This window comes from Felis catus, chromosome B3 (assembly GCF_018350175.1).
Source record: "Felis catus isolate Fca126 chromosome B3, F.catus_Fca126_mat1.0, whole genome shotgun sequence".
Classification (NCBI taxonomy): domain Eukaryota; kingdom Metazoa; phylum Chordata; class Mammalia; order Carnivora; family Felidae; genus Felis; species Felis catus.
This window is the reverse complement of record NC_058373.1, coordinates 32,072,407-32,082,857: the sequence shown is the minus strand read 5'-3', so window position 1 is coordinate 32,082,857 and position 10,451 is coordinate 32,072,407. Positions and strand designations below refer to the sequence as shown.

Below are 10,451 nucleotides of genomic sequence, written 5' to 3'. Positions count from 1 at the left end.
TTTGCGGGCTCAGAAGCAGGTGGAAATCCAAAGCAAACCATACAAGGAAAAGAAAGGCTATAAAGAAACCAAAAAGCAGCAGCGGAATTTAAAATTGCATTTGGATGGTGAAGAACGCACTGACACGGCAGCAAAGAGAATCCGTAAATGTGGCAGATAGGAGCGCTCTGAGAACGCACAGGGAAACCCAAAGGGAGAGACACATGGGAGAGAATGTAACAGACAGTGAGGCTCAAAGAAGAAACCAAACCAAAGCAGGAATCAAAGTAGAAAGGAGACAGCAATGCTCCTGAGCTGATGAAAAGCCTGCGCCTCTGAAGTTAAAAGGTTCCTTTTTATCTAAGTCTAATTAATAAAACGAAAGGCGTCCTTGGAAATACCACGTAGGATTTTGTCCGTTTTAAGGGTAAAGAAATAATCCTATAAGCACCCATGTGGAAGGGAAAGATGCGGGGAACACCTACAACATTTCTGAAATTGTATAATCGGAAGAGAGATTCCGTGGAATGTCGGGAAGCACTTCTCTTCTGGAGAAAAGAGCCTTCTGCCATAAAACAAACATGGGAAATGCTGAATGAGACAAAAAAAAGAGAGAGAGAGAGAGAGAAAATCCCAGACTGAGGCTGTCTCGGGGCTTTTAAATTGTTTGTGCATATTATTAGCAAGATTAGCAAGCACAGTTTTTTCACATTTATTTGATGATGAAACCCTTTTCCACTGACCGTGTGGCAAGCTGGACTACACTTTAAGAACCCCTTTTCTACAGAATTTTGAGAGATCACAGCTGTGACCTAAAATTGCAACAACCTGCCAGGGGCATTCGTACATGAAGACAAGAGAGAAAGACTTTCGAACTTAGGACACATTGTCACGCGTGGCTCTACCTTCTGTGGGGGAAACATATTCAGCCATGCACTCTTAGCAAGCATGAGAGGATCCAAATAAGCAAAATCATAGTGAACAACAACAAAAAAATCTGTATGGGGAAGCTGTTGTGTAAAAGACCTGGAAATGGATATTTAAAAGGTGTTAGGCACATGATTCTGCAGGGATATGTGAGGCTCCAGTCACGGAAACTACATCCTTCCCTGCCTAGTCAATTGCATGCAGTGGGGGTTGGGGGGGGGGGGGCGCTGACCACACAAGCTGCATTTATCAGGCCAGGCTCAGGTCCTCCAGCTTTGGGCTGGGTTCTGACAGCAGGAGGCGTGGGCAGGAGCCTGGAGGGTGAGAGGAGACAAGCCTTAGTAGATCCTTCCTGCTCCCTCCCTACTTTAGTGCCCTCTCTCTATGCACTGTCACCAGCTTCAGTGCCTGTGTGGATCTATCTCCCACCCTGTCCCCACGGCCCCGGGGATGGCAATGGCTCCTGGTCATTGCTAGTCTCTGGGTGCCTTGCCATCCCTTGTCTGTTCCCTTCACCTGATTCGCACTTCTGTAGGTAGTCCCTTCATTAAAGTCTCTTTATTTAAAACCATTTGGGGAGAATGTTTCATGCCAGGACGCTGACTCACACACTTCTCAATTCTTTTTGTAGAGCCAGAATAACCCTGTTATTAAAACCCGACAGGGCGCCTGGGTGGCTCAGTTGGTTAAGCATCCGACTTCAGCTCAACTTAGAATCTCGTGGTTCTGTGAGTTCAAGCCCCGTGTTGGGCTCTGTGTTGACAGCTCAGAGCCTGGAGCCTGCTAAGGATTCCGTGTCTCCCTCTCTCTCTGTCCCTCCCCTGCTCATGTCCTCTCTCTGCCTCTCTCTCAAAAATAAACATTAAAAAAAATTAAAAACCTGACAAATGGCACCAAAGAAAGGCAGAATGAATGAATGCATCATATACTAGTCTTATTTATATCAACGTAAAGTCCTAATAAAACTTTAATCAGATTAAGTGGAAAGTTTAAGTCCATGAGCAAACACTCCTGGAATGCATGGATGATGCTATGTTAGAAATGCAGTAGGGGCGCCTTGGTGGCTCAGTTGGTTGAGTGTCTTACTCTTGATTTCGGCTCAGGTTGTGATTTCACTATTTGTGAGATCAAGCCCCACATTAGGCTCCGTGCTGACAGTGCAGGGCCTCCTTGGGATTCTCTCTCTCTCTCTCTCTCTCTCCCTCTCTCTCTCTCTCTTTCTCTCTCTCCCTCCCTCCCTCTTTCTCTGCCCCTCCCCTGCTTGGGCATGTGCTTTTTCTCTCTCTCTCAAAATAAATAAACTTAGAAAAAAGTTTAATTAAAAATATGCAGTAAGCTGATTAACCACAGCAATAGGTCAGAGAAGAGAAAAATCATTTTATATGCCAAATAAATGTTTGGCAAATGTCAAGATCCATTCCTCATTTTCTTTTTAAAAAGCTCTAGTGAACTGGAAATTGAAGTGTACTTATTTCACATGATAAAAAATACTAACTCTCAAACCCATAGCCCGCGGCAAAAGAGTGGAATTCAAGAAGCATTCTCATTAAATATGGAGACAAGGCAAAGATTTTTACTGTCTTGTTATTCAACATTGTTCTAAAGATCTTAGTTAATGCAATTAGACAGGGGAAAAAATTATAATATTATTACATATCTGTAGATACGATGATCTTCTTGGAAAAACTAGGAAAAGAAATGCAAAATACCAGAATAGAAGGGTGGCCAGACATAAAATAACTACAGAAAAGTTAATGTCTTTTCTACTTGTTAGAAAAGACTAACCTGTTAGAAAATATGCACAGGGGCGCCTGGGTGGCTCAGTCAGTTAAGCATCTGACTCTTGATTTTGGCTCAGGTCATGATCACACAGTTCATGGGGCCAAGTGCTACATCAGGCTCTCTCTGCCCCTCCCCCACTCGTGAACATTCTCTCTCTCTCCCCCTCTCTCTCAAAATAAACCAATAAGTATTTTTTTAAAAAGAAAATATGCACAAAAGATACTATATTAATTATCCATTGCTGCATAACAGATTACCCCGAAGCTTAGTGGTTTAAAACATTTACTATCTCGGGGCGCCTGGGTGGCTCAGTCAGTTGGGCGTCCGACTTCAGCTCAGGTCATGATCTCACGGTCTGTGAGTTCAAGCCCCACATCAGGCTCTGGGCTGACAGCTCAGAGCCTGGAGACTGTTTCGGATTCTGTGTCTCCCTCTCTCTCTGACCCTCCCCTGCTCATGTTCTGTCTCTCTCTGTCTCAAAGATGAATAAATGTTAAAAAAAAATAAAATTAAAAAAAAACATTTACTATCTCACAGCTTCTGTGGGTCAGGCATCTGGGTGTGGCTTAGCTGAGTTCTCGGTCTCAGGGTCTCTCACGAGGCTACAATCAAGTTTTTAGCCAGTGCTGTGGTCTCATCTGAAGGTTCACCTGGGGAAGTGCACTCAGGTGATTGCTGGCAGGATTCCATTCCTCATGGGTTGTTGGACTGAGGGCCTCAGTTCCTTGTTACTTGGTGGTCAGAAGCCACCCTCAGTTCCTTGCCACATGGGCTTCCCCTAAGGTGGCTCACGATGTGGCAGGTGGTTTCATCACACCAGGCGGGTGAGAGGGCCAGAGAGAGTTGTAGCGAGACAAAGTCACAGTGTTTTATAACATAATCACAGAAGTACATCTCATCACATTTTGCCATGTTCTATTCATTAGAAGGCAGTCACTAGGTGGAACCCACATACAAGGGGAGAAGATCATACACGTGAGGACTTTCAAGGATCCTTGGGAGCCATTTCCGGAGCCACCAACCACGGACACACATTCTATATTTCGTGAAAAGAAGCACCAAACACACTCATCTATAAAATAAAACTTCACTGAAGAATAACAATAAAAGAGACCTTCACAATAAAAAGAAACGCCATGTTTCTGGATGAAAACACTCAAATGGTACAAAGAAGTTGATCATCATTGAGTTAATCTATACATTTTAGCCAATTCCAATTCCCAGAGGGATTGTTTCGTTTCTGTTTACTTTGGCAAAGAAAACAAATCTAGAGTTCATACAAATGACAACAGCAAAACATAATTTAAAAAAATAATAAAGGGGACTTGTCATAATTATTGCAATGGACAATATCAGTGCAAGAATGATCTGATAGGCCAATGGAACAGAATGGAAAGCCCAAACACATAAAATATATTCAGCATATGATTAAAAATGGCCTTTAGATGACTCAAAAATGATTGATTCATTTATGATCCATATTGGGATAGTTGCTTAAGTTGTTTTAAAGCTATGTTCTTACTTCTCACCATACATGAAGACAAAATACACTAAAGGCTTAACAAATGAAATCATAACATCATGAAAGAAATTTTAATTGAAAATGTTTAGAGGGTGCCTGGGTGGCTCAGTCGCTTAAGCGTCCAACTCTTGATCTCAGCTCAGATTTTGATCTCACAATTGTGAATTCAACCCCAGCACTGGGCTCCACACTGGGCATGGAGCCTACTTAAAAAAAAAAAAGTATATATGAGACGCCTGGGTTGCTCAGTCGGTTAAGCGTCTGACTTTGGCTCAGGTCATGATCTCATAGTCTGTGAGTTCAAGCCCCACGTCAGGCTCTGGGCTGACAGCTCAGAGCCTGGAGCCTGCTTCGGATTCTGCATCTCCCTCTCTCTCTGCCCCTCCCCTGCTCACATTCTGCCTCACTCTCTCTCAAAAATAAACATTACAAAAAAAAAATTTTTTTTAATGTATATATTCTTGAAAGCAAAGGCCACACAACAATAAAGTCTGGGATCATAAGGTAAAATTAATAACTTGACAGCTTAAAAATGAAGTGCTTTGGCACATCAGCAAAGTATAAAAAATGCTGATGCAGGGTGCCTGAATGGCTCACCCAGTTAAGCATCCGACCCTAGATTTCAGCTCAGGTCATGATCTCACGGTTCGTGGGTTCGAGCTCCACGTAGGGCTCTGTGCTGACAGCTCAGAGGCTGGAGCCTGCTTCAGGTTCTGTGTCTCCCTCTCTCTGCACCCCCCTCACTCATTCTCTCTCTCTCTCTTTCTCTCTCTCTCTCTCTCACACACACACACACACACACACACACACACACACCATTAAATAAATAAATAAACATTTAGAAAAAGGCTCCCTCTCACAGGTAATCAAAGAAATGCAACTAAAAAAATACATTGATGTGTTTTTAACCTACCCAATGTTTAATGCTCTTTAAGAAGATAGTACCCAGTGGCGATAACAGCCAGGGCACTCTAGAGACAGCTGAGTAACTTGTTTCAAAACCTTAGAAATATTCAAACCCTTTCTCCAGAAATCCAGCTTCTAATAAATGAATCTAAGGAACTAATAACGCCTGATGCTTATTGTTTGTAAGCACCAGACTCTGTACTAAACACGCCCTATATGTCACCTCATTTAAGTCCTTACCGTTATTCCCATTTGACAGAAAGAAAAAAGGCATAGTGAGTCCTGCAGCTCACAAAGGAGGGCTGGACCCAAACCCAGGCACTTGAGGCTACTACAGAGCAGAGGCAGACAAAGGTTTACGTGCAAGGTTGCTTATTACAGCCTCGTTTATAAGAGCTAAGAAAGTAAAATGAAACCAACAAAGGGAGGTTACTAGTTAAATTATGATCTAAACATAGAATTCAGTCATCAAAAATCTTGTTGAAGAAAAATCATTTTAGATGTAGCCAAGTGCTGACATAAGCAGAACTTCAAGGAGCTTCCTGCCGGAAGTTGCCAGCTGCTGTGATGTTCCATTTCTCGATCTAGGTGGTAGTTCCATGGGTGTCTTCACTCTGGGATCGTTCATCAAACTTTACACTTTGCATGCTTTTCTGTGTGTACATTATAGTAAAAAAATTTTTTTGAAAATAATTTAGAGAGAGAGAGAGAGAGAGAACAGGGGAGGGGCAGAGAAAAAGGGAGAGAGAGAATCCCAAGCAGGCTCCATGCTGTCAGCACAGAGCCCCATGTGGGGCTCTCATGTTCAGGATCATGACCTGAGCCAAGATCAAGAGTTGGATGCCTAACCAACTGAGTCACCTGGGCTCCCCTATAGTAAAACATTTTTAAGTTATTTTAAAAATGTTGCCAGATGCTTCTCCTCCTGGGGAACCCAGTCACGTCTATGGAGCTAGTCTTCTGGGGTCCCCAGAGTCCCTCTTGGTTCTGCAGGCATAAGGCTGGCAGCCACCAGCCCACTCCTTGGGGAGTTTGCTACCAAAGGAAGGAAGTGGATGGACAGAAGTTACGGCAATCCTTCCATTGGCACTTTACCTTCCATCTTGACCAGTGGGTCAGGATGCCCCAACTTAGACGCGAGTTCCCCCCGCCAGAGTGAAACTGAGGATCTGACTGCAGCGTCAGGATCCAGGCTCAGTCCTGAAGGGGAGGAGGGTTTACCAGGGGAGGCTGGAGCTAGCCCCAAACAGAGGCATCTAGAGGGAACAAAGTCTTGGCCACTTCTTCTTCTGGGAAAGGAGGAGCTCCCAGGGGTCAGTGTGAATGCTGAAAGGGGAGGCAGGTCGTGACGGTTACCCTGACATGAGAAAAATGGTCATCCAATATCGTTGCGTAAGCAAAGCAGGTTATAAAGCAATGTGTGCAGCATGATCTCAATTTTTTTAATGAAGGAAAAAGCCTGAAAGAGTGGTCACTCTAAAGAGTGGTTACAGTGTAAGGTTTTGTTTTTTTTTTTTTTGATTTGTCTATATTCTAAATTTCCTGTAACTCATTTCTTTTGTAAACTGAAATAAAAAGCTATAGAATAGGTGAAGGAGGAATTGCTAGCACCTTGCCTCCACTCCTCTTTCATAAGCTGTGACCCCTACTTCCAGGCCCCGGGTGGGCAAAACTAAACTCTTGGAGGGCTCCTGGGGTGGGGGGGGGGGAAGGTGGTCCCACACACTAAACTACAGGAAACACCATCAGTGAAGAACCTTGTTTTGTCCAGTCCCGTGGCATACAGTAGGAGCTTAATCCATACCCATGACCACCACTACCGCCTGCAAAGCTACACCCTTTGAGTAGAATCCCAGGCGTCAGACTCACGCCTCAGAAGCGCACTGGAGCGCCGGGCCCTGGCCACCCGCCCCAGAACACTGGCCTCCCCCCACCAGAGGGAAATAAGCAAACTGCATGAGCCCTAGGGAAAGGAGAAAGCGAGCCACCTCCCAAGGGTGAAGTCACACACAGAGTCACACATGGACAGGGACCATGGTTGGATGGACAGACAGATAGAAATTCTCTCGAAGGTCACAGAGAGTTGGCACAACGCCCTCGCCTCCACTGGGGGCTTGTCACTCTGGTCTTGTCTATTGTGTTGCCCTCACTAGATTGCTCTTTGGGGCTCTCTGGGGACCAGCCAGGTGAGGCTTCTGTCACCCCTGCCACCAGCCCGGGGCCTGGCCTTCAGCAGGTATGCAGGGGACATGCTGACAGAATGTGAAGATGAAGAGGGGCGCCTGGGTGGCTCAGTCGGTTAAGCATCCGACTTCGGCTCAGGTCATGATCTCACAGTTCGTGGGTTCGAGCCCCGCGTCGGCCTCTGTGCTGACGGCTCAGAGCCTGGTGCCTGCTTCGGATTCTGTGTCTCCCTCTCTCTCTGCCCCTCCCCTGCTCACGTTCTGTCTCTCTCTCAAAAATAAAAAAAAAAAAAAAAAATTAAAAAAAAAACGTGAAGATGAGTAGTTGGGAGACAAACTGGGCAGACAGAGACAGAGTGAGTGGGGAAGACAGACAAAAGGACAGACAGATGGAAGAGACCGCAGGCCACGGAAATGGAGATGGAGAAGGTAAATGAGTGAATGAATGAGTGAACAAATGAATGACAAGATGGGGGACGGTGTGGAGAAAAAAGAAAAAAGCTAGAGAAGCCCAGTGAGACCCAAATGAACAGGGCCAGGAAAATAAAAGCAGGGAGAGGAGAGGAGAGCGACTTCCCTCAGCCTTGCCAGGATGTTATTAGTCAGCATCATTGGGTTCCTTCCTCAGTTTCTCCCCTCAGGGTTTACAGGGCCGTAACCCAGGGGACTGGCACCCTGCTTGGTCTGGCTGGCTCTCTCCTTGGGGCAGGGGACTGTTAACCTCCTTCCCCCCCCCCCACTGCTTCCTGGCTGAGGTCCACCCCCCACCTTGACAGAAGGGGCTCTCCCGCTCAGCAGGCCCCAGACGGCAGTTTCTGCACAATCCCTTCACTGAGGAAGGCCCCGGGATGAGATCCCCTCTCTTCCTGCCTGGACTGAGGATCAGCTGGGCCTCTACCAGCTCCGGAGCCCTGGGCCAGAGGGGTCCGGGTGGGAACAGGCGAGGTTACCCCTTCAGCAGGCCGCAGCCCCGCCTGCCTCTTGAGAGGGGGAGAAAGTCAGGAAAACCAGGAGATGGCCGGGCGGGTGGCTGAGGGGGATCTAGGGGGCTTCCTGCCTCCATGGAGACTTGCCTCTGTGCCCAGACTGTTATTGCAGCTCTGCTATTTCCAATTCCCCAGGGAACCACAGGGGAAGGGGCCCAGAGAGCTGGGAGGGAAAACCGAGTGGGAGGCGGCCAGGGCTCCTGAATTCCCCTGGGTCCTAGAGAAGGATGGGTTCCTTCCCTCCCCCCACCCCCACCCCATCTGCCCCCCCCCAAAGGTCCTGACCTCACCTCCCCCCCCCCCCCCCCCCCCGCTTCCGGACTTCTCCAGAGTTCCAGCCCTGAGGAGAGACACTCCAAACCAAAGGGCCCCAGTCCCCACCATGGGCCCCTCCCTTGGCCTGGCTCTGGGGACCAAAGCCCCCCTGCTTCCCCAACCGTTGCGCCAGATGTGGCTGCTGGGGAGCGGAGAGCACAGGCCTCAGCTGGCAATGGTCACTCGGTGGTCCTCTCCCTGCAGAGTCAGCAAGTTCCGTGCCAGCTCGCCAGGCCTCCTCGTTCAGCACTTCCTTCAGCCCCCTTTCCAGAGGCAGCGCCATGTAGTTCGTGGTCCAAGGCTGGCTGGGCTGGGCCTTCTGTTCCCGATTCAACACAAATCCCATCAATGCCCTTTCCTGAGCTGCCCGCCCAGGTGCCAGGGCCTGGGCTCAGCAGTCAGGGATCGAAGGGAGGAGGGGGAGACCAGGCCCTGCCCTGTGTGGGACACATCCCTACCCCCCAATCACAGAAACATTCGGACCCACAACGGGCCTCCTCGCCTCTACAAAGCAGTGAGGCGTCCCACACTCGGTCCCTTCTCTGTTCCCCTCTGCTGGTCAGGACTGACACTCTCTCACTCCTGCATGGATTTTCCAGAACCTGGACTTCCATCACAGGATCACGGGACACTAACTGCTCCATGAGAGAGCCCCAGCCACAGAGCAGCCCAACCCAGATCCAAGAGCATAGTAAGTGCTTAGCGAAATCATGCGCTCTCAACAAGCTTTCAGCCCTGCATCGCCAGCCCTCCGAGGTCCCTTGAGACTGGTTCCTAGTGCCAGGGACTGGTAACATGTCTCAACCGTATGGCTAGATCTTAAAAATGTGGGTGTGAATCCCAGCCTGTAAGGACAGGACCTAGACAGGAGCCCCCACCCCACCCCCTCAGGTCCAGACAGCTCAGCCCAGCCCAGCCTGGTGACTCAAGGCCTTCCCTGGAGCCAAGCTCTGCACCCTCTACAGCCCGCCCAGGTCTCTCTCAGACGGCCACTCTGAAAGTTGCAGTCGAAGGATGCCAGGACACTTCCAGCTACTGAGGCAAGGCCTGGCCCTGGGGCTGGAGAGGGGGAGCCAGGCAGGCTCCCCTGGGCTCCCAGAGCTGCAGGAGATCCAGACAGGAAGGGAGAAGGAGGCTGAGGGAGGGAGTGGAGAGGACGGAAGAAGAGGGGTGGCACTCAGCCCCAAACTAGGAAGGATGCTGAAGACAGATAAAAACAGGAAAGGGACAGAGAAAATGGGGGGAGGGGGAACACCCTCGGGAGGTGCCGAGGGAAGAAAATGGTGGCCGCGTGCCTGGCACTGTGCCTGGGGGACTTTTCATAATGTCATTTCATCCTACCAAATTGACCACAAGAAAGGTATCGTCACCCCCAAGAGACAGATGAAGGCTGAAGCTCTGAGTTTAACAGGCTTCTCCAGGGAATGGCCGAGGGCCAGGCCAGGTCCCCAGCAGGGTCACCCTAGGGACCCCAGCTCTCTGGTCTCTGCAGAGGTGGCCAGCAGGGCCACAGCCCTGGCCCGGAGGACCTACGCAGAGGCCCAAGCTATGTTCCGAGCGGGGTTTATTCCAACAGAGCCTAACAGGAAACTTGGCTCCTCTGACTCACTCTGATCCGACCTTATTAAGAAAAAAAGGATCAGGAGCCAGCACTGGGTAGGGTTTCACGCCAAGAGCTGGCTCCGAGGCAGGGGCCAGCCAAGCACGATAGCCTGTGCCCTGATCTCCCCACAGCCCCCAAACGCCTGAGGCAGCCCCTGCACGCTGCCTGGCTCTAGAAGAGGGGTCCTGCCTTCTCCATTCGTGGCTAGTGGGGCTCCCCTACCTCACAGCCATCCTCTGTCCACCCTC

The 10,451-nt window shown here is 48.9% G+C and overlaps 1 long non-coding RNA gene across 1 annotated transcript; it reads right to left on the bottom strand.

Annotated features, from left to right (window-relative positions):
* Positions 1-5,471: 5,471 nt before the first annotated feature.
* LOC123385858 lies at positions 5,472-8,525 on the bottom strand. The gene is made up of 2 exons (XR_006599015.1): positions 8,068-8,525; positions 5,472-5,769 (listed from the first exon to the last, which is right to left on the bottom strand). It is a non-coding gene; the product is annotated as an uncharacterized LOC123385858 (long non-coding RNA).
* Between the last annotated feature and the right edge of the window lie 1,926 nt (positions 8,526-10,451).